The sequence below is a fragment of the Kogia breviceps genome, chromosome 16 (genome assembly GCF_026419965.1).
Source record: "Kogia breviceps isolate mKogBre1 chromosome 16, mKogBre1 haplotype 1, whole genome shotgun sequence".
NCBI classification, from domain to species: Eukaryota; Metazoa; Chordata; class Mammalia; order Artiodactyla; family Physeteridae; genus Kogia; species Kogia breviceps.
In genome coordinates this window covers 11,826,228-11,850,807 of record NC_081325.1, presented here as the reverse complement: position 1 = coordinate 11,850,807, position 24,580 = coordinate 11,826,228, and the positions used below count along the sequence as shown (strand labels likewise).

The window sequence follows — 24,580 nt, the reverse complement described above, 5'->3', positions numbered from 1 at the left end:
GAGCTGGTTCAGAGCAGGACTGAAACACAGGATGAGATTATAAGGAAAGAATAAAAGGGATTTAAAAAGCATAACCGCAGGATTATAACTCCATTGTAGAAACAGCAAAAAGTCAAGTCTTAACCTCTGCCGTGAAGTAGCTGTGGCTTATTGAGAAATCGAAGTATTCTTTTGGATCCTTGGTTTCCCCATCTGTAAAGTGGGGCTCAGAATTCAGTGCAATTCCTCATGTCTGGCACAGTCAGTAATTTGATTGGTGAAAAAAAATCGGTTCATGTGGGCATCCTGAAGCAGGTATATGCTTTATACCTGAGATATTTTTAAATGTAGAGAAGTATGTTTGTTACCCAATATTTTGGTACAGGGTTAATACATTTTTGGGAGTAAGGTTGGAGTCCTTCCTTTATCCTGCAAAAGCAGCACCCGTGATGAATTGTCAGTGATCTCATTTTTTTGGTTTTGTTTTTAAATGGAGTGATATCTCAGACTCCAGTTTAGACACAATCATTCTAGATCTTTCTTCTCACTCTCATTATTTCCAACCCCTCCCATTTTTTTTTTCTTTTTTCATTTGGCCTATGACAAACTTGATTAAATTCTTTAAAAAAATTTCTTTTTGTTGACTTGACTTTAAAACGAGTCCTTTCAGATTATGCAGCTTCGTTTTCATAGAAACAACGGTTTGCTTTCTTTTTCACTCTATTTCGTTATATATTACTGTTTCACTAGATTACCTAATTATAATTGCAGCTGGTTTGTGAGCAAATGCAACTGGTGTTTGGCAGGCAAGCAACTCAAGTGGTGAGAGCAGAGACCAGTGAACATGCAGAAGAAGGGCCTCCCACTGGCTGCAGACATCTGCTGGCATATGGAGAGAACAAAGAGCATCAGTCATTTCAGGGAGTCTGTTAAGTGAAGATGTGTTAGGAGTACTTCCAGTGAACCTCCTAACATTAGCATGGGGATTAACGGAGAAGTTCATGTTGAAGTCTTGTCAAATGGCTCATGCTCAGTAGAAGCTGGTTCCCTTCCTTTGCTTTAGAAGCCTTTCTAGCACAGTGTCTTGCAGAATGGTGATTCCTATACAAGGAAGTCAGCTTGTTAATTACGTATTCGAGGCTGTGATTTGAAATTTCAATTCCTTTTTGCCTCCTATGCCACTGCTTTAAGCACATCAATCTGTCTCACAATCCTGGACAGTCTTTCCTCTCCATGGTCTAGGGCTCTCCTGTTGATGTTTGATTTCCATGACTTTGGAAATGCACAACTCACTGTTCAGGCTAAACTGGTGGAAAACTAATGTCAGGCTTCCAGAGCAAATTGCTGGGGAGGCTGCCCTTTAAAGGCTAATGGATCTGGAGTTCCATGTGATTTTGTTCCAGACCTATGGGGTATGTATAGCTGCTTTTGATGTACTGTGACGTTTGACAGTAGAGTTTTCAAAAAGTCAAATAGGAAAAAGTGTCCACCCGTGAGTTGGGTGTGCAAAGCTCACACTGGGGAGAAGTCGTGCTCTTCATTTGTAAAGTACTTTGCTTTACAAGGCACTTTCCATATGGGTACAACAAAAGGAAGCACATGTGAGGTAGGCGACTGTGCTTTCTATTTCTGATGAGTCTGATTTTCCTTTTCCTGGCTCAGCAGGAGCTGGGCGGCACACACTCCCGAATGCCCCTTCCATTCTTCCAGGGAGCCTCCTCGGATACGTTTATAACTGGACGGAAGGAAGAAATATTAAGAGCCCCGTAGAGCGGCTCACCCCTTATCTGGTGCTTAAAGAAAGGGTCAAGTTTTGTTCCGCCAGCCAAGTGAATTGAATTGGAGTGCTTGGCAGAACTAAGTCAGAAAACTGCCTCTTTGTGGCAGCATCATTCCATGGCCATGCTTTGAGGGCTGTCGTTTCTCTGGTTCTTTGTGCAAGACACCTGGCTACTCTGTAAAAGAACTAAAACTCTGTGAGCCTCTTCCAGTGGTCCACCACAGCCATCGAGAGATCCATTACATGCAGGAAAGGAGCGCCCGGCGCCTGTTCTCCCTCTTCTAATTCATTAAAGGGGATCAGTCGCAAGCTCAGAGGAGGTTCCCATCTCCTCTTGAGTGGAAAAGAGACTCTTCCAGTCATAGTCTCTTGAGGTGCGATTCAGCATGAATAGAGGGTATAGGAGTTTCTTACAAATAAGTTGCCTCCATAGCTGTCAGCAGGGTTTGCTATGTCTCGACTCTGGGCAAAAGCAAGCCCTCTCTGCAGGAGACTTCACAGACTTCTCTGGAAAAAAAACATTAAGATGGCATAGTGGGAAAAGAAAAGAAGAGAAAAGGAAATAGGTCCTCTAGGCCCCAGTTGCAAATTTCATTTCTTACATCATTTTGCATGTGTCTGGCTGGGGGTAAGGTGGAACCTGGAAGGATGAGGTCATGCATTCAACCCCACTGCTTCTCTCCTCAGCTGTGACTATGAGCTCACAAGGTGAACTTGTGGTTCACAGGATGGGATCCCTAGTGGGCACATACCATTTCACAAAATTTATTTAAAACATACAGGGAAAACACCTAATGCTTTTATGAGGACTGTAGCTTCTGAGTAAGAAAACAGAATCTTTTGAGTAAGTTTACCTATTTTGTTGTTGTTGTTGATACTGCATAGCTCTTGGAAGCTACATCACCTTAACTTAAAGAGAAACTTCTTAATGATGAAACTAAGCAAGAAATCACAAATTCCCCAAAAAGAAATTAAAATTTTAAGGATCTGTAAAAGTCTCAGCCTTACATGGCCTAATTGTCTCTGTCAAGACTTGTCCCAGCAAAAGACCATCTTTTAGTCTTAAAATGCTTCAGGGACTTATGGGTATGCACTGTCCTCTGAAGCCCATGTCACAAGAGACATATGGGAACAAACTTGATGACCTCAGAATGGCCCGAGTTTAAAAACTGGTTAACTATTTATCTCAGTAAACTCACTTTTGTTTTCTTTTACATTTAGTTAGTAAACAGATTTTATTGTAATAATGGCTTATGTTTCATCCTGCATGTCTACTCTATTGAATTAGGAATTTGAAGTGCAGAATTATGATGTTTTGGATCATAAAAGCTGCCAGGTAACCACGATTCTAATACCTTTGAGAGGAATTGACAAAAGGGATTTTTATACTGCAGATTTTCCTGTATAAACTCCAGGATATAGAGAAAATCTCTAGCCTCAGTTTTAACAAAACTGATAGCCAGTCTGAAACGTGTTTAATTTTGGATGACTTAAAATTACTAGATGGTTAATACTTCTGTTATTAACCTGCTATCCTCAAATAAGATTTCTTTTATTGCAAAAGCTTATTTTAAAATTAGTACTGTGAGATTTGCCATTTTTGAGTTTGTAGTTTTTAAATGACTGCTTATTTCTTTTTAGAAACTTTTCCTGTGATAAAATAAAATGTAACAAGAGGGCAGCTGGGACTCATCTCATCTTCCAAGAGTTGGTGATATTCGCAGCTTTCTTGTTCAGTTATAATTTAAGCCTCTTTGGTATCTTTAGTACAAAATTATTACATGAACCTTAAACATAGAGTAGCCAGACAGCCTATGCTCACAGGTTTAAGTCTACTGCTCTGCATTATTCTATCTCACCTTCATTATGGATTAATTATTTTTAAATATAGTATTCTTATTTATAGTTTTATTAGAATAAAGCTGGCTGGGCTTGATAGACCTTCACTTTGTCTTTCCAGCTGGTGTTATCTTCTAATGTGTGAGAGGTATATACAGTAAACGGAATTCTCAGTTTAACATAACACATGGCTGAATTCGGAATAAGATCCATGTTCTTTTCCAGACACACTCAGTTAACTTCTCCATTTTACAGACAGCAAACAGGGCACTTACTGATAAAAGGAAGTGTACTTGGACATTGGTAAATACTTGGATGGTGGGGGTGAAGCAAGGTGTGCTGTGGCCTGTGCGATGCACGAAGATACCAGGCTGCCAGTTGGTAGAGACAGTTGGCGTCAGTTAAAAACATGGGAAGTTATGATTTAGGTGTACATGAAATATGTCTGGGAAATAGAGGCTGAGAAGTTCTGCAGTAGAGTATATCAAAAACAATCTGAACACCCTTGCTTCAGTGGTTTTCTCAGTAATTTTAAGGTATAATTCTATTAACTGCTTCTCATTATTTGATAATACTTTCCCCCAGTAAACCTTTTTGACAGCCAAGTGCTAAAAGAAAAATGAAAGTGCATGTTTAGTTAAAATGAAATTCTGATTTTCTGTTTCCCAAGGAAGTTATAATAACTGTGTGACTTGCATAAAATATTTATGAACATTTACCATCCATTATGGGTGTCATAGTGATATCACTAACTATAAGAAAACCAGAAGATAAAAATTTTCTAAAAAAGCAACAATAGGGGCTTCCCTGGTGGCGCAGTGGTTGAGAGTCCGCCTGCCGATGCAGGGGACACGGGTTCGTGCCCAGGTCTGGGAAGATCCCACATGCCGCGGAGCGGCTGGGCCCGTGAGCCATGGCCGCTGAGCCTGCACGTCCGGAGCCTGTGCTCCACAATGGGAGAGGCCACAACAGTGAGAGGCCCGCGTACCGCCAAAAAAAAAAGAAAGAAACAACAATATATACTTCAAAAATTGCTAGTTATTAAAAAATGTCCAAGGATGGTAATTTAACATGAACGGTGGCAGGAAGTGTGTTTAATTTTTATTCCATGAATTTTCATTTATATCAAATGATTGTTCCTCTAAATTTATTTTTACCCATTTTAGATTCTTTGGTTTCCTTTGTATACATGAAAAGTAAAAGATAGCTCTTAGTAAATTGGCTGTATTTTTGGAAGAAGAACTTGGCAAACCATTGAGGAATGTGAGTTTTTGTATATCAGTGCCATCAAATGATTCAAATAGAAAAATCAGTCAAATTAATTCCAATCATAGCTCAATATTTTCGACCAATTTATGCAATCAACATAAAGCTTTGAATGCTCATTAAAGAGAAGATAAAATATGTGCAATTACTGTAAATTTTATTGTAAATTTAGTTAAACATTTCAGTGTTGAAGATAAAATTATTTGAATGTAAATTGGTGTAGTGCAGTCTCATGGTAAAAAAACAAAATAAAACAAAAAACCACCTCTGATTCTAGTAAGAGATTGATCAAGCTGAATCATATTTGGAATTGGTTGTAACGCACACGTAACTAGTAGATGTCAGTCCAAACAATCTTTAATACTCTACCACTTGAAGTAGAAATCAAGAGTTGACAAAATTTACAAATATTTTTCTTTCCTTTGAGGCCTTCTGTCTTCTGGATGTTGACACTCTATTTCAGTCTTCTGTATCTCCCAGTTTTTCTTTTGTATTTTGGCTGTTTATCATTTCCTGGTGATTTCTGGGATAGTATGATCTTTCTGATTCATAAATTCCTTTTTCATGGAATATATCTGACTACTTAACTTATTTATTGTGTTCTTTATTTCAACTATTATTTTGTTCATATTTAATGTTTTCTCTCAACTTTTTAATATTTTCTGTGGATATAAATGTAAATAATGTATAGTGCTTTTCTAAAAGATTACATACTTAGAATAAAACAGGTTTCAAGGAACACACATAGGTCTAATCTTTAATCACCAATTCTTAAATCACATTGTTTTATCCACTGTTTCCCCCATATTTGACGCTTGAGTACAGTCCTTCTTTTACTATGTGCTATGGGTTGAATTATGTCCCCCTAAAAGATATGTTTAAGTCTTAGTTCCCAGAACCTGTAAATGTGGCCTTATTTGGAAATAGGGTCTTTGCAGATGTAATCAAGATAAGGTCATACTGGATTGGAGTGGGACCTAAAACCCATGACTGGCATTTTTATAAGAGAAAGGAGAGGCAGTCTTGGATACAGAGATACAGAGAAGACACAGGGGAGAAGCCTGTGTGAAGATGAAGGCAGAGATTTCAGTGATGTACCCACAAGCCAAAGAATGCCAAGGATTGCCAGGAGCCACCAGAAACTAGGAAGAGTCAAGAAAGAATTCTGGGGCTTCCCTGGTGGCGCAGTGGTTGAGAATCCGCCTGCCGATGCAGGGGACACAGGTTCGTGCCCCGGTCCGGGAAGATCCCACATGCCGCGGAGCGGCTGGGCCCGTGAGCCATGGCTGCTGGGCCTGCGTGTCCGGAGCCTGTGCTCTGCAAAGGGAGAGACCACGACAGTGAGAGGCCCGCCTACCACAAAAAAAAAAAAAAAAAAAAGAAAGAAAAAAGAAAGAATTCTGCCCTAAAGCCTTCAGTGGGAACATGATCCTGCCAATATCTTGATTTGATTTCTAGCCTCCAGAACAACTTTGCAGATAACAATACTCCTTCAGAGTTTGTTCATTTCTCTGTGGAGAGGAACTTCATTACCTGCTTAAATCTGATCAAAGTACATGCTTTGGTTTGCATTAGATAGTTCCCTTTACAGACCAAATTTCTGCCAGATTAATGCTTATTTTGGTTTAGGTTTGTTTGTTTTTTTTTTTTCATGTCCTCTTGGTTTTCATACCTTTGCTGACCCTGAATCTAAAGGAAAAAGTAGAAAATTGTGAGCTCTTTGGACAGGATGTGGGCAGTGGGGGAAATTGACCTAAGTGTCTGATTTATGTGGGTGCCCTCAGCATCTCTCACAGTGCCTTTCACATTCAAGGTGGTTAAAAAAAAAAAAAGTTATTGACTTTAAAGTCAGAAGGGTGTCTATATACCATAGGAGGATAAAAGTACACAAGTGTCTTTCTCTAAGTACTGAGGGATGATTTTCCTCTTCAGATTTTATGCAGTAGCCCCTTAACAGTCCACAAACAGGATTAGACACATGTCTGGTTTTGCTGCAGTGCAGAGTTAGTTACCTAGTCATCAACTGCAATAATAGATTTCATTATAACTTGAATACTCGTAATTTTTACTAAAATTTTTACACATATGTTTGCTCCCCTAAATAATCACGGATTATTTTTCACGTTCTGTTATTACCTATCACCATCTGTGTGTGGAAACCAAGACTTAGCAAGGTTTCGATATTTAACCTAAGTCACAGAACCTCAATTCAAGGCCCTGTCCAATACCGCATTTCAACAAAACATTAAGAACTGTGAGAGATACTGAGAAACATCATTTTCATCTCTTTGCCACATTTGTGGTATATGTCATGGACAACGGTTAATGTAAAAATATTTTCTTTTTCCGTCTCAAAGTCTGTCCTCTTAGTTTTGTATTATAGAGAAGAGTATATGGCCAGTAGACTAACTGGGAGAACTAATTTGAAGCGGGTCATGAGGTAGAGCATTTTTTTGCAGAAAATGTGAAGTAATTGTTAAATTTCTTCTAGCAGGGTGGCCAAGATGAGACAATCACTTTGACAGTGATAGATGAGAGAATTAAAGGAGGTCTTATTTTAGTAACATTCTTTTTTTTAAATTTTATTAAATTTTTTTTTAATTGGAGTATAGTTGATTTATAATGTTGTGTTAGTTTCTGCTGTATAGAAAAGTGAATCAGTTGTACATATACAATCCACTCTTTTTTAGATTCTTTTGCCATATAGATCATTACAGAGTATTGAGTTCCCTGTGCTATACAGTAGGTCCTTATTAGTTATCTATTTTATATATAGTAGTGTGTATATGTCAATCCCAATCTCCCAGTTTATCCCTCCCTCCCTTTCCCCCTGGTAACCATAAGTTTGTTTTCTACATCTGTGACTCTATTTTTGTTTTCTAAATAAGTTCATTTGTTGTATCATTGTTTTTAGATTCCACATATAAGAGATATCATATGATATTTGTCTTTCTCTGTCTGACTTACTTCACTCAGTATGACAATCTCTACATCCAAGTAACATTCTTGATAATGTAGATGAGCTGTTTTTCTAGCTTTAAAGAAATTCAAAGATAGGAATTTCCATAGAGAGAGGAAATGTGGGCTCAGCCCTTATTTTGAAAAATGCTTTCCAGTGAGATAAATGCCCACACCATCACACCATTGACAACAACAGTTACTCACTGGACAGCAACTGCTTGGATTACTTAAGGTTATTATGTGATTTTGAAATATTTTACTGTGCCCTAGGAAAATTCATTTAAAAAAATTGGCTTTCATATACATGTATCCATTCTCTCCCAAACTTGCCTCCCATCCAGGTTGCCACATAACATTGAGCAGAATTCCCTGTGCTATACAGTAGGTCCTTGTTGGTTATCCATTGTGTTTATTTATTTTTATTTAACATCTTTATTGGAGTATAATTGCTTTACAATGTTGTGTTAGTTTCTGCTGTATAAAAAAGTGAATCAGCTATATGTACACATATATCCCCATATCCCCTCCCTCTTGCAGATCCCTCACACCGTCCCTATCCCACTCCTCTAGGCGGTCACAAAGCACCGAGCTGATCTCCCTGTGTTCTGCAGCTGCTTCCCACTAGCTATCTATTTTACATTTGGTAGTGTATATACGTCAGTGCTACTCTCTCATTTCGTTGCAGCTAACCCTTCCCCCTCCCCATGTCCTCAAGTCCATTCTCTATATCTGTGTCTTTATTCCTGTCCAGCCCCTAAGTTCTTCAGAACCATGTATTTTTTTTTTTTTTTGAGATTCCATATATATGTGTTAGCATACGGTATTTGTATTTCTCTTTCTGACTTACTTCACTCTGTATGACAGACATTAGGTCTGTCCACCTCACTATAAAAATTCAATTTCATTTCTTTATATGGCCAAGTAACATTCCATTGTATATATGTGCCACATCTTCTTTATCTATTCATATGTCGATGCACACTTAGGTTGCTTCCATGTCCTGGCTATTGTAAATAGAGCTGCAGTGAACATTCTGGTACATGACTCCTTTGGAGTTATGCTTTTCTCAGGGTATATGCCCAGTACTGGGATTGCTGGGTCATATGGTAGTTCTATTTGTAGTTTTTTAAGGAACCTCCATACTGTTCTCCATAGTAGCTGTATCAATTTACATTCCCACCAACAGTGTAAGAGAGTCCCCTTTTCTCCACACCCTCTCCAGCATTTATTGTTTGTAGATTTTTTGATGATGGCCATTCTGACCAGTGTGAGGTGATACCTCATTGTAGTTTTGATTTTGCATTTCTCTAATGATTAGTGATGTTGAGCATTCTTTCATGTGTTTGTTGCCAATCAGTATACCTTCTTTGGAGGAATGTCTGTTTAGGTCTTCTGCCCGTTTTGGGATTGGATTGTTTGTTTTTTTGATATTGAGCTGCAAGAGATGCTTGTATATTTTGGAGATTAATCCTTTGTCAGTTGCTTTGTTGGCAAATATTTTCTCCCATTCTGAGGGTTGTCTTTTCATCTCATTTATGGTTTCCTTTGCTGTGCAAAAGCTTTTAAGTTTCATTAGGTCCCATTTGTTTGTTTTTGTTTTTATTTCCATTTCTCTAGGAGGTGGGTCAAAAAGGATCTTGGCTGTGATTTATGTCATAGAGTGTTCTGCTTGTGTTTTCCTCTAATGGTTTTATAGTGTCCAGCCTTATGTTTAGGTCTTTAATCCATTTTGAGTTTATTTTTGTGTATGGTGTTAGGAAGTGTTCTAATTTCATCTTTTACATGTACCTGTCCAGTTTTCACAGCACCACTAACTGAGAGGCTGTCTTTCTTCCATTGTACATTTTTGCCTCCTTTATCAAAGATAAGGTGACCATATGTGCGTGGGTTTATCTCTGGGCTTTCTATCCTGTTCCTTTGAACTATATTTCTGTTTTTGTGCCAGTACCATATTGTCTTGATTATTATAGCTTTGTAGTATAGTCTGAAGTCAGGGAGCCTGATTCCTCCAGCTCCGTTTTTCTTTCTCAAGATTGCTTTGGCTATTTGGGGTCTTTTGTGTTTCCATACAAATTGTGAAATTCTTTGCTCTCGTTCTGTGAAAAATGCCATTGGTTGTTTGATTGGGATTGCATTGAATCTGTAGATGGCTTTGGGTAGTCGAGTCATTTTCACAATGTTGATTCTTCCAATCCAAGAACGTGGTATATCTCTCCATCTGCTTGTACCATCTTTAATTTATTTCTTCAGTGTCTTATAGTTTTCTGCATACATGTCTTTTGTCTCCTTAGGCAGGTTTATTCCTAGGTATTTTACTCTTTTTGTTGCAGTGGTAAATGGAAGTGTTTCCTTAATTTCTCTTTCAGACTTTTCATCATTAGTTTATAGGAATGGAAGAGATTTCTGTGCATTAATTTTGTATCCTGCTACTTTGCCAAATTCATTGATTAGCTCTAGTAGTTTTCTGATAGCATCTTTAGGATTCTCTATGTATAGTACCGTCATCTGCAAAAAGTAACAGTTTTGCTTCTTCTTTTCCAATTTGGATTCCCTTTATTTCTTTTCCTTCTCTGATTGCTGTGGCTAAAACTTCCAAAACTATATTGAATAATAGTGGTGAGAGTGGGCCACCTAGTCTTCTTCCTGATCTTAGTGGAAATGGTTTCAGTTTTTCACCATTCAGAAATACGTTGGCTGTGGGTTTGTCTTATATGGCCTTTATTATGTTGAAGTAGGTTCCCTCTATGCCTACTTTCTGAAGGGCTTTTATCATAATGGTTGTTGACTTTTGTTGAAAGCTTTTGCTGCATCTGTTGAAAGGATCATGTGGTTTTTATCCTTCAGTTTGTTAATATGGTGTTTCACATTGACTGATTTGTGTATATTGAAGAATCCTTGCATTCCTGGGGTAAACCCCACTTGGTTATGGTGTATAATCCTTTTAATGTGCTCTTGGATTCTGTTTGCTAGTATTTTGTTGAGGATTTTTGCATCAAGAAGTAGTAGATGCCCTGGATACCTGATTTGGTAGATTGTATTTTCCCAAAATGGCTGCAGCAGTATCTCCAATCCCACATACTTTTTTTGCACAATGGGATTCTGACACTCCTCCCACTCAAAAGTAGAGTTGATTCTATCTTCCCTTTCCTGAAACTGGGTGGGCTTTTCTAACTGCTTCAACCAGAAGAGCACATCAGAAGTGGTACTATGTGTCCTATTGGTCTACATCATAAAGGATAAAATGATTTCCATTTTATTCGGTAGAATATTTGTGCTTGAAGCCTTCACTTGCCATATAAGCAGAGAGACTCTATACTGTAAGGAAATAGAAAGATCATACAGAGAGACCTGAGACCACATTCAGGGAGAGATACTTGGCCTTTCTCCAACTGCCTCAGCACCCCATCTGTTCCAGTCCCAGACACAATCTGACTGCCACTACATGAGAGATTCTGAGCCAAAACTGCCCGGCCAAGCCCTTCCCACATTCCTAGTCACAGAAACCTTGAGAGATAATGAAATGATTGTTGTTGTTTTAAGTCACTAAATTTTGGAGTGATTTGTTACACAACGATAGACCCCAAACACTTGATAAGATATATACCTGTCCAGGGTGGAATATAAACCCAATGAAAATGTATGTGCCTGTCATCTCAGAGAAATTTCTGGTACTCTTGTAATACAGGGCATGTCAAGGTATTACATCCAAAGTGAAGACAAGTTTCTGTATTTTGCAAAACTCCCACCAGTTAAGAAAGGAGGTTTGGGGGTTTTGAAGGCAACAGTTTATCACATTTGGGAGCAAGTAAACCCTGCTGCATCATAAGAAGCTCTACTACTTGGACCTTCTGTCATAGTGAATCTAATTCAATATTCACTATGATAGACTGGGATACACGGGAAGCCCCATTAGGAGAATTGCAGTGCAAGTCTCTTGAGTTCCAGAGCATAACTGTACTTGTTTTCAAGAAATATTTATTGTCTTTTAGAGAAATAACGCCTGGTTTGCTCTTGAGCCTTAGAGATACCAAGTGGCCACGCAAATCGAATTTCCATAACAAGCAGGGTGTTATATGACCCACTGAGCCATAAATTTGGATAGTGGATCATCATCAGTTACAAAGTTAGGTTTGAGTAGGTATTGAAGGCACCAGGATGTTGCATGGTCAGGTGGCTCGTGGTCTTAATGCATCTGCTTTTGCTGCATTGCCTACCTCTCCCTCACTCACCCTACACCTAAGGCATCATGGGAACCGAGGAGAATATTCAAGCCTGATTTAGATATATGTGTGTACAATATGCTAGAACCAGTCTGAAGTGGGATGCTGCAGGTTTATACCTTACCTGAGGGATATCCCACAAGTGTGACCAGGAAGGGAAATTCTCCCAGTGGTCAGAATTTCACATGATACATATGTTTGTCCACTTTGCTTAGAAAGAGAGATGAGCCGAGGTGTGGAACTGTAGATTCATGGGAAGCTGTTAATAACTCTGTGGGCTGGCCTGATATTTGTAAGGAAGGGAAGGATACGGTAGGATTGGTGATAAGGAGGCCTAGAAAAGAAGTATGACAAATGAAGTCTCAGAGGTGACCCAGAGTCTGAGAATATTCATTTTACACATGAATTCTCTGCAAAGAGGATTCTCAGGGCTCTTTGAAACATTTCAGATGGTCCACAAATTCAGAACTATTTTCATAATAATATTAAGACGTTATTTGCAGTTTTCACTCATAATCTTTCACGATTATAGGGTGGTATTTTCCGGGGGCTACAAGATATGTGACAATTCAACATGTTGACTATAAAATCAGATATGAGACTTCAGCTGTCTTCTAGTAAGACAGACATTAAAGAGACTTGCAAAAATGTAAAATAATGCTATGCTTACCAGCCGCTATTTTATTTTTCATAAAAAAGTTATGTGTTAATAAAGAATGGAATTATTGTTAGTTAAAACTGAATAAAATATTTCAAAATTTTCTCAATTTTAATTTCTAATATATATAACTTATACCAATAAAACACTTTGAAGTTCACCATAGCTTTTTAGGGAATGAAGGTGTCCTGGGACCAAAAAGTTAAAGAACCATTCTCCTAGTCTATCTCCTGCCTTATTTTCATATTTATTTCTGTGTTTTGGTTCACTTTCCTAAGAATTTGTCTACTGAATTGTATTTTATTAAATTATAACCATTTCTTCAAATTATCAAGGCCATTTGGATCTGGATCTTTTTTTTTTTTTTTTTTTGCGGTATGCGGGCCTCTCACTGTCGTGGCCTCTCCCGTTGCGGAGCACAGGCTCCGGACGCGCAGGCCTAGCGGCCATGGCTCACGGGCTTAGTTGCTCCGCGGCATGTGGGATCTTCCCGGACCTGGGCACGAACCCGTGTCTCCTGCATCGGCAGGCGGATTCTCAACCACTGCGCCACCAGGGAAGCCCTGGATCTGGATCTTTATGAGTCAAGATTCACTATTTCTCCCCCGCCCCCCCTTTTTTTTTTTTTCCCGGTACGCGGGCCTCTCACTGTTGCGGCTTCTCCCGTTGCGGAGCACAGGCTTCAGGCGCGCAGGCTCAGCGGCCGTGGCTCACGGGCCCAGCCGCTCCGCGGCACGTGGGATCTTCCCGGACCGGGGCACGAACCCGTGTCCCCTGCATCAGCAGGCAGACTCTCAACCACTGCGCCACCAGGGAAGCCCTCTCTTGCCCCCATTTTTGCTCACTCTACAAATGAAAAATGCTGCTCCCTATTTTATTAGATAGCATCTCGATGAAAATATTTCTCACCTTTGGCACGGACTGATCATGGCTGGGAGCCCACTGGTAATTATTTGGCGTCATGGCTCACCATGATGATGCATCAGCCCCACACTTAAGTGGCCTAAAGCACATTTTCCCACTGTTTTACTTCTCTGCTCTTCTTGGACAAAAACCAAAGCCACAACAAAGTCACACGGCTATACTAGATTGCAAGCCTTTTAAAACCGCAGGTTTCTCCTTCTAGTCTACAAGGTATTGGCAGGATTCAAATTCAAATTCTTTGTCTTCTGTGCTGGGTAGACCCTGGAACATGTGCCTAGTTCTTTGAGCCTTCCAGCTGTTGCTTTCTGCCGGACCCTCTCTAGTCTCCTCTGGGCAGGCACATTTGCAGGTCAGCCAAGGGTGTGCCAGTGCTTTACATGTAGATTTTGAGTATCTTGGTAGCTACAGCCTCTCCAGGATTTTTTCCCCTTAATTTCCAGCTACTGTACTCTGATAGCCTCAAACACCACCATGTCAGAACACTTCAAACCATAAGAACATTACTTTCTGCTTGAGTTGTAACCATCCTTTGCTTCACAGAGAAGGGAGTGTCCTCAGGAGAGGTTATGTAGATGTGGATCTCACCTGTGCAGTCCCTTCCTTCACAGGCTCCCTCCTCCCTGTCCCCAGTTGTTTTCTGCTTTAGATGCTTTCAGTACCTTGAAATAGTTGAATTTTTTGGTTGTTTTTGTTGTTAATAGAATTTGTAATCATTATCTGTGTGAAGGTTAGTTCATTATAAGATAAACCACCATTATCAGACTGCCATTTGATTTTAAAACTACTTTTTACAGTTTTTAAGAGTAATTTTTACAGTTCTAACAGTAATATAAATTTATTTATATGTCAAATCCTTGGGCTTGTGAATAAAAGATACTCTTTAAATTTATAATCAAATAGAAATCATAACTTAAAGTCATTATTAATCATGAGTTTTATTTTTCTAACTCCCTTTTACACACATACACAGACACATTCTTATTCTTGAAGACAGCAATCTATTTCTATGAGGACCAAATTAGTAATAGATACCGCTGCTTGTGGGCAAGTAAGCTAAGGGGACTTCACCTCTTACCTTCCCTTCGAGAACACTGCCTACCTTCAGGACTGTGATAGTTAATTTTGTGTGTCACACTGGCTCGGCTATAGTGTCAAATACAAATCTAAATGTTGCTGTAAAGGTATTTTTTAGATATGATTAACTTATGTAATCTTTAAGTAAAGAAGCTTTAAGTAAAGCAGATTTCTCTACATAACGTAGGTAGGCCTTATCCAATCAGTTGAAGGCCTTAACAACAAAGACTGAGGTTTCTGGTAGAAGAAATTTTGTCCTAAGACTGCAACCTAGAAATTGTGCCTAAGTTTCCAGTCTAATGGCCTGCCCTACAGATTTGCCCTCAAGAGTGCAAGATTAACTCTTACCTGAGTTTGCAGCTTGCTGCCCTGCCCTACTGGTTTTAGACTTGCCAACTTCCACAATTGTATGAGTCAATTCTTTAAAACTTCCCTTCCTCTCACTACCTGTATGTCCTATTTGTTCTATTCCTCTGGATACAAGGAGAATACTCAGGAACTCATGATATCTATTAGAATTGAGATGCTGATGCCTATTTTTGTCAAATTTTAAACTGCTTCATCCCCATTTCAGAAATGCCTTCCAACATCTATTGACTTTGTGATTACTTTTAGTGAACATTTTAATATCATAAACAAAATTTTTAAAAAATTAACACTTAGGGCTTCCCTGGTGGGGCAGTGGTTGAGAATCTGCCTGCTAATGCAGGGGACACGGGTTCGAGCCCTGGTCTGGGAAGATCCCACGTGCCGCAGAGCAACTAGGCCCGTGAGCCACAACTACTGAGCCTGCGCATCTGGAGCCTGTGCTCTGCAACGTGAGAGGCCCGTGCACCACGATGAAGAGTGGTCCCCACTTGCCACAGCTAGAGAAAGCCCTCGCACAGAAACAAAGACCCAACACAGCAAAAATAAATAAATAAAATTAATAAACTCCTACCCCCAACATCTTAAAAAAAATAATAATAACATTTATTGACAACATCTTGTTTTTACTTTTGAAAGAATTAGGAAAAGTGGAAGGATTTGAAGAATAATCATTTATTACTTTGCAATTAGATAATTGAATATTGAAAGGAAATATTCAAGATATAAAAGACATTAATGAATTACATTAATTTCCATAAGTTTACAAATTACAAGGAAATGCACCAAGGTTACACTTCTGCGAAAAGTTCTAAATTATTCACAAACATGTTTTTCTTGTTTTGTTTTGTTTTTAAAGGTGGAAAAACTTTTTATTTAGAAATGTTGAAATGATTGCATGCTAATTTGAATAGCTAGGTTGTAAAAAAATGACTTAAAAATTCCCTTTCTGATGTCCTCCATGAGTTGGATTCCATTATATGTGTCTTTTTTTTTTTTTCCAAACCTCTAATTTCAGACTGGAGTTCGGCAGAAATATGGCTTACAGTTTCCCTCAAATCATTCTTGGGCTTCTTAAAAAGTGCTAGACCTTTGAGCAAACAAATAGGTTACTGGAAATAACCTGTTTGTTATAGGGAAAGACAAAGCTGTGGGTGAAAAAGGTTCCTTATTCATCTTACCTCCCCACTTCTGTCTTCCTCAGTTTGCTGTTATTTTTAATCTCCAGTCCAGCATCTCCCTTAAGCCCAGTTTGCTTTTAAATATCACACAAAATAGAAATCAAAGAAGATGACTTCAATTTTCTGTCATTTCCTTTTCTTGTCTTATCATTTTTTTAAGTTTACAAGATGTAAAGTTGTTAAGTTATTCACAAAAAACAATAGTGAGATTTTGAACTTAAATCTGGAGGTAAATAATGCTAGTGGCATTGTGTCTCCTCCTTAAATGAATGAGAGAAAGAGGAAACTCCCGTTAACTCGCAGTGACTGTCCTGACTGTCACCTCATGTGGCTGCACTTCATACTGACCTCCAGGCTGGGCTGATAACACCTGGGCTTTTCACCATCAAATATTCAGTTTATGAGCATTGCAGAGATCACAGCTCATAGGTGAATTTATATGGGGGGTGTTTTTGGTGAAAATCAAGAAAAATGAAATAAAAACATGTTTTCAAGGGAAAGTTTCTATAGCATTTGAGTTTCAGGATCCTTCCAATGAGTTATTAATTGAGAAGAAAATATCCATCTATTAGATGTGGAATACCCATAAGAATAAACGCAAAAGCCCACTGACTTCCTGTGCTTGGAGTGAAGTAAAGGCATCGCGGCCTGCACAGTAGAGAAATGGAGCGGGAACAGCATTCCTTTTGGGAGTATCATCACGAGGGCTGTTCCCTGAGATGTTCCCTCCACTGTGCTTCTCTAGAAGATAAGGCGTCCTGATTGTTTATTTCCCATCAAAGGTGAAAAAATTGAGAGGCACTCTTTACTGCTTGAATGGAGAATTGCACAAACGTCCCCTTGCCAGCAAGCAGAAAATAAGCACATCTGGGCCAAACTTGCCTGGAATGCAGAGTGGGCAAAGGGGAAGCCAGGAGTGCTTTAGAAAACAGCCTTGTGTGTAGCACCACGCTCATAATCCAAGTGTAATTGTGACTAGTTCTCTTGAAGCTGGAGAGTGTATTGTACTTTTTTCCTGTTTTTCAGCACCCTGTCTGCTTTCTTAGAGAAGTTAATACACCAGAGTAACCACTAAAAGCACAGTAAAGCTTTCAAAAATTTGAGATCAAGTCTATGTATGGCTTGTACAACAGTAAGGAGTTTTCTAAGGTCAAGTGAAGACATGCTTTCTGATAACGGCCATTCTATAAGACTTGCTTAAACTGAGTGACACGGAGGAAGGGAAAATGCCTTTGGCTTTTCATTTGTCATTTTCTAGCACATCCCCAGGGCCTAGATGCAAAACCTGAAGAGAGGGGCCAACCTCCGCATTCTAGAAGCTGATGCAGCATGGCTCCAGTTCGGGTTGGACCCACAGGCTCTTTGCAGAGTATGTAACTTAGGGGTGATGAGAAATTGTTCTCAAGTCTCGAAAGCACTGTTCCTATAGCACCTTCTCTAAGGGCTATGGGTGCTGGACATCAGTAAGCAGGGAGCTTCCGAAAACCCTGAGAGAAATAGTCATAAGCAAATGGGAAACACCCCAGAGAGTCTCGGGGTAAGTGGAGCAGTCTGTGCAGATGGTCTGTTGTTGTACAGGGTGGTCTGTGATCGTGTAGGCCAGCAGACTGTGAATTTGTGTCAGTGTGATCTCAGTCGAACCCATAGTTTGGGGTGGCCTGGGGACATTTGAGTTATATCTATTAATAAAACTGATGAACATTTACTTTTCCCCATTACTTTACTAGATGATAGTGAGTTAACAGTCCCTGAACTGCCTTGTAACTTAATGTCACTCATTACTGTTTATACAGTAACTAAATATACTCAATTGAGTAATCTTACACTTGACTTGTTTCTATTTATTTTTCTCACTGCTAGCAGCTTTCGTAATTTTTTTCTATTTCTGTAGCACATACAAAGAGTTATATATGAACACACAGTGAAACAAAGAAATCTGCCTATTCAAGTATGCCTGAAAAATAAATACTGGTCATAGTAATGGCTTCTTTACATATGTATGTTATATTCTTTTGTGGGAATTGGAAAATAATTTAAAATAATTTGCATTTGCATTACAGTTAATGTTTTACAGCCCTTTCCTAATTTAGATCTCATTTTGGCTAAAACTGAGATCTAAAACTCTGAAATCTGGGTGAGGCAGATGTTATTATTCCCATTTTATTAATAAGAGACATAGAGCAGTTTATTTATTATTATTATTATTATAAATAAAAATATTTATTTATTATTATTTATTATTCCCATTTTATTAATAAGAGACATTGGCTGTCCTGGGCAGGAAAATTACTGAACAAGCCCAGGTCTTTTTTTTTTTTTCGGTACGTGGGCCTCTCGCTGCTGTGGCCTCTCCCGTTGCGGAGCACAGGCTCCGGACGCACAGGATCAGCGGCCACGGCTCACGGGCCCAGCCGCTCCGCGTCATGTGGGATCCTCCCGGACCGGGACACGAACCCGCGTCCCCTGCATCGGCAGGTGGACTCCCAACCATTGCGCCACCAGGGAAGCCCAAGCCCAGGTCTTAAAACCAGGGTGTGTGGAAGAACCAATTTGATTGATTCATTCTGGAAATAGTAAAGTATTTTTACTCTGTGTTTCAAGTACTGTTCTAGGTGTTAGATACCCCATAGTGAAGAAATAAGACTAGAATCCCTGCCTCCATGAAGCTCACATTTTCGTGGGGGAGACGTGGTCTATGAACAGATAAAAGAGTAAAATATGCAGTGTGAGGGGTGGTGATATGTGCTATGGAGAAAAATGAAGCAGGATTAGGGGGAGTGTGTGTGTGTGTGTGTGTGTGTGTGTGTGTGTGTGTGTGTGTGTGTGTGTGTGTGTGTGTGTGTGTGTGTGTGTGTGTGTGTGTTGGGGAGGGAGGATGACCTGAAAGGTTGAAGGGAGTGAGCCACGTGGATATGGGCGAAGGACATGCCAGGCAGGAGGAGTAGCCAGTGCAAAGCCCCAAGGCTTGCCTGGTATGTGAGACAAATAACATGGAGACCAGGCTAGGAAAAAAAAAAAAAAAAAAAAAGAGAGGGAAAGCCATGAGAACAGAGAGCTATGCAGCAACCTTTATATTTTGATTTCCAACTTCTCAATGACATATCTTTTTCAAGAAATTTTCTTTGCATTTACGAGGGAATTTTCGACCCACTTTGGAAATGGGCTTCTTCCCTTTGGAAAGAGGCAGTGGAGTTGACTTTGATCCCAGCATCTATGAGAAGAAAAGCTGTATGGCACTCTTCCTTAAATGCAGCAACAACCATAAACATCGAGGAACTATTAGCAACTGCTTTGGGGTGGGAGTGGGGCTGCAGGGGAGGCCAGCAGCCCTCAGCCGGCATTGTACTTACCACGTTCAGCACTGTGCGTTGTACAGCACCTCAACTCACAATGCAGACGTTTCCAGACAGTTTTCCATTAATCCACTCTCTTCCGCATTAATTTTCAAAGCGTGGTCCTAGTAGGAGCAGGGACCTGGGAATGTTAGAAATATAAATTTCCAAGCCCCGTCTCAGATGTGCTGAATCAAAAACTTTGGGAAGGAGCCAGAAATCTGCATTTTTATCAAGGCTTCATGTGATTCTGATGCAGGCTTAAGTTTGAGAACCAAACTGCTTACTCAGGTACTCCTCCAAGTGGACTGGACTCTGCCTAGATCTCCAGCCATACCCCATCATCTTCCCTTAGGCTCAGTAAGCTCCAGCCACACCGGCCATACCCCCATGCTTACTCAAGTTTATACCCATTCTGTCTCTCTTTGCACTTTCGTCTTTTCCAGGAGGCTTTGCAATTCCGGGACCTTCTTTATGAAATCAGATTCAATCTTCTAGATCCAACCAAAGCATCCCACCTTGGCACTCCCATAGCTCGTTATCCATCAACAGTACCCCAGTTCATAACCACTTACATGTCTTCCTTCCTTTCTAGACCATAGACTCTGTGAGGACTGGGGCCATGAGCTTGGACTGTGTCAGCAGTGCAAGTATGGTGCCTGGCCCATAGTGGCTTGAAAGCCTGTCTTTTATACTATTGTCGAATGAATGAAGGACAAGGAATTAAGCCACCATCAGCTGTTGATATTTCAGCAGATATGCGTGGCCACTGTTGCGTTAGAAATTCAAAGGTGGTGCTGGCAGAAGGGGATTCCAAGGAAAGCATCTGGTTGAGGGGAGAGGTTTGGGCTGAACTATGAGGTGCTCTCTGGGGAAAATGGGTTCCAAAGGGGAGCCCTGAGCTTTGGGCAAAGGGGGAAGCCAGGAGGGTACTGGACTTGCAGGAAGAAACTGAAAGGCAGGAGGCTGAACTGAAAATGGAGGTCAGGGAGTCCCAAAGGCGATGTTGGCCCACGTTGTCAGGGAAGCAGCTGTGCATAATACTCATGCTATGGTGAGGGTCTGGGCGGCTTTCAAATCCGGGGTTGAATCCTGTCTTCCACAATTAGCTGTGTTACCAGAGTGTATTTCAGTCTTCCTAAAGTTCAGATTCCTTTTATATAAAGTGGGAATAGTTACAGTAGCTAACAATAGGAGCTAACATTTACCGAGCATTTCTACAGGTTCTCTCTTCTACTCGTCGCAATCACTCTATGAAGTCGGTATTCAGGTCTCCTGTTCCACAGCACAGAGACTCACCGGCTTGCCTAGAGTCGAGCGGGGAGGTGCAAGGCGGGGGTATGGACTGGAGCCTAACCGTCTGGCCCCGGTACCGGAGTTACTGCCGTGATGTTATACCACCTCTTTAGGGGTCTGTGAGACCATATATGGAAAGCACCCAGCAAGTGACACAATAGTTTGAGGACCAAGCTGGTTTCAGGATGTGAGACAGAAATAATCCCCAAATGTGGGAAAGAATTTGGGGATAAACACCAAATCCCTCTGCTTATAAGAAGAGGGAAATTTTGACACAGACAGACACAGAGAGGAGAACATCATGTAAAGACACAAAGACACACAGAGGGAAGGCAGCCATGTGAAGATGGAGGCTGCTGCAAACCAAGGAACGCCTGGGGCTGTGAGCTTTGGGAAGAGGCAAGAAAAGATCCTTCCCTAGAGGATTTGAAGGAAGCATGGCCCTGCCAACACCTTAATCTTGGACTTTTAGGCTCCAGAACTGTGAGAGAGCAAATTTCTACTGTTTAAGACCACACCGTTTGTGGTACTTAGTTATAAGGCCTGAGGGAACTAATACAGGGTCCCATTCTAGAAAGGACAGGAAACCAGGGCCTGAGCATTCAGGGAGTGAAGGGTTCCCTCCACGAGCTTCGGAGCCTCTTTCAGATGTCAGGGTGATGACAGGGCGGGAGGCGCTCTTCTGGAACTCTGGGCAGTGGTAACACCAGGGACAGTCTTTCGTCTTGTACCGGGGGTGTAGGGGTTGTTACTGCCACCGCCCCCCCCCCCCCCGCCCATGATGCAGTGCGGCAGCTACATCCCAGCCTGCAATCACCTTTCAAGCCGGGGCCGCTAGCTGTTGTGCTTCAGGCTGCAGGCCACCCCTCTGCGCCTCACCTGGTTGGGAGAATCTGTCATCACGAACCACAGGATTCCGGAGAGGCAGCCTGGCCAGTTACCTTGACAACCTCATGATGTAATGCTCTAAACCACTTCCTGGCTTCAGGTCTAATGAGATTCTAGGCCCTGCTGGCTCCTCCCAGCCCAGGCGGCAGGCAGCTGAAGTGAGAGCAGGAAGTTCGTTTTCAGTGATCCCTTTTGTGATATCTGTAGGATGCATTTGCATGAGCAGTCAAAGGGGAATAGAACTGTCTCCTGGCTGCATGGAGAGGCTTGCCCAGGGGACCTGAGATTATTGCCGGCAGGTCGGTGTTTGCTGTGGGCGCCCCCCCACCCCTCCCTCATCTGCTCTGCTGCTGTGAGGCTTTCCTCTTTCTCCTTGGATGCTTTAGTTCGAATCCCCTGCATCAGTTCAGCAGTAAAGAATGAACATGATCCCCAGTAAAATGGATTGCTGAGAACTTCCCTACCAGATCTGAATCCTGAGTATATCGGAGAATTATACCAAGGGATTTCATAACAAAGCAGTTTCTCTTGGTCTCCAGCCATTCCCCTGACCAAAAAAAATGTTTAGTGTTTTGAACGCATGTTTTTAAAAAGCGAAGGTCCTGGAGCAAAGTCGACATCAGCACTTTGCATGCATGGCTTTACAGCCCTTTCTAGTCCTTCTGAAAAGTAGCCCCCAAACCACATCCCGAGTAGCCAGAAAATGGGAGCGGGGGTGGGGTCTTTTCTCCTTCTGCAGCTGCGCTTTGATAGAGGCTTAAAGAGGGTGCGTGCGTGCCTGGCTCTGTGTGTGAGAGATTTTATTCGTTTGTCTCTTTCAATGAGTAAGTGGCCGTTCATCTCCTAACGGCACGCCGGAGAGGAGGAGCCGTGAGCTATGTCTCTCCACGACTGGTGTTGGTGTCAGCTGGGAGAAACCAGCAGACAGAGCTGGGAAGCAGATGTCAGAGCTCCTTCTCCTGGTTCCTGTGGGGTGAGGGCCAAGGTGGGGGCATGTTTCGAGAATTCTTTTGCTCAGACGGGCAAGGGGTCCTGATACACTGTTAGAACGTAACAGGTTGTGGCTAATGATCCTGATGTCCGAGGTCAGAGGCTCCATCTAATCCTTGAAAGCCACGCTCAGTGTCAGTGCTAGGAATCCTTTGTTAAGCTTTCAGGCCCAGAGGGTATTCTCTGGATGGTCAAAGGAAGTGAAGTGCCGAGTGGTTCAAAATCTCCTCAAACATGGATACTGTTTTCTGATACCGAGCCAGCTTTACTGTGGCAGCAGCTTCCTAATATCCATGGTCATTTTGCCCCTTTAGTTATGCCTTTGAAATGATGACTTGTCATCTGGCTGGACCTGGGTGGTGGCACGGGGGTGTCTCACAGTCTAGGCAGAATATGAGAAAGAGGGTGTCAGAACAGAAGCCCCTGGGTCTCAGCATGACCCCCACGCCTGCAGGACTAATGGAGACATGCTGCTGATTGAGACACAGCTGTGATCTCTGGTGACACCTTTTAGCTCCTCTCTCTTGGGGTAACATCCTGATATGTCTGTAAATGAACACTGTCACTGTTTCATTCGATTGGGCTTCTCAGCATAAACCAAAACCTCGGGAAACTGTTACATGCTGAGAAAACATTTGTGTTAGTAGGTCACAAGTTGTGGTCACTTTTCAATTTCTGTGGGTAGAGTTAATATAAGCATGTTGTGTACCATCTAGAGATTCGCCTTCAAATTGAGCATTGCCACCTGATTTCAGTGACTGCTTTGCACTTTCACTTGTGATCTTTTTTATGCCAAGTGAAGGCAAATGATATCATAGCATTCTGAAAAGGAAGATTTTACAGTGATTCAAATCAGAAAGGGGATAGGGGAAACGAATCATTTTGGGACCTACAGAATATAGGCATGCTGGAATCCAAAGAATTTGTGCTGTGGCAGCCAGTATCATATTTATGTTGGGAGCAAATGTATTATGCAGATTCCATTTTTGCACAGGCAAACTTGCAGCCATTCATCAGCGAAAAATGTAGCAGTAAGAAAGCAATGCAGAATTTTCTGTTGATTCTAACAGTAAGTGGATTAGATATCTAATGCAGGTTTCAATAACACTGCAATGTGAAACTTATCTTCCAGTGAACAAACTAGATGGTTGTAGAGTTATCAAGGGATAACTTATTAAAATGTGTATCCCAGGATTGACAAAATTTTGGATTTTTATGAGGCCTGATTATTCTGAATGAGCAAACAAAGCTTTAAAAAATAGTAGTATATTTTTGTACAACTTATTTATGCCAAAGAGGTTTGTATTTAGTTTCATGTTTTTGCAAGTTCAAGTACTTATTTTGCAAGTTCAAGTCACAGATAATTTATTGGAGGTGTGTTGGATTTGTTTTTCCTTTACAAGGACTCATAGTAGGCAGCCTCCAAGATTCCCTCAGTAATCCCAGCCCCTGGTACTCAAGCCCTGTGTAATCACCTCCCACACTGTATTACTGTTGATCTGTAGGACTAATAAAATACTGCAGAAATGATGGGACGTCATTTCTGAGGCTAAGTCGTCAAACAGGTGTGACTTCTGCCTCTTTCTCTCAGGTCACTTTTTGGGGAGGCCAGCTGCCACATCACGAAAACTCTCTGGCTGTTCTGTGGGGAAGCTCACATGATGAGGAGCTAAGGCCTTCTGCCAACAGCCATGTGAGTGAGCGTCTTACAGGCAGAACCTCCAGCCCAACCTTTACGTGACTGCAGACTGCACCAACACCAACAGCTTAACTGGGAGGCCCTGAATCAGAGCCACCCAACTACCTCTGGGATCCCTGACCCTCAG

At 41.1% G+C, this 24,580-nt stretch overlaps 1 long non-coding RNA gene across 1 annotated transcript; it reads right to left on the bottom strand.

Annotated features, from left to right (window-relative positions):
- Positions 1–573: 573 nt before the first annotated feature.
- LOC136792778 (uncharacterized) lies at positions 574–21,840 on the bottom strand. Its single transcript, XR_010837161.1, has 3 exons — positions 21,756–21,840; positions 19,599–19,722; positions 574–2,266 (listed from the first exon to the last, which is right to left on the bottom strand). It is a non-coding gene; the product is annotated as an uncharacterized lncRNA (long non-coding RNA).
- Positions 21,841–24,580: the final 2,740 nt, after the last annotated feature.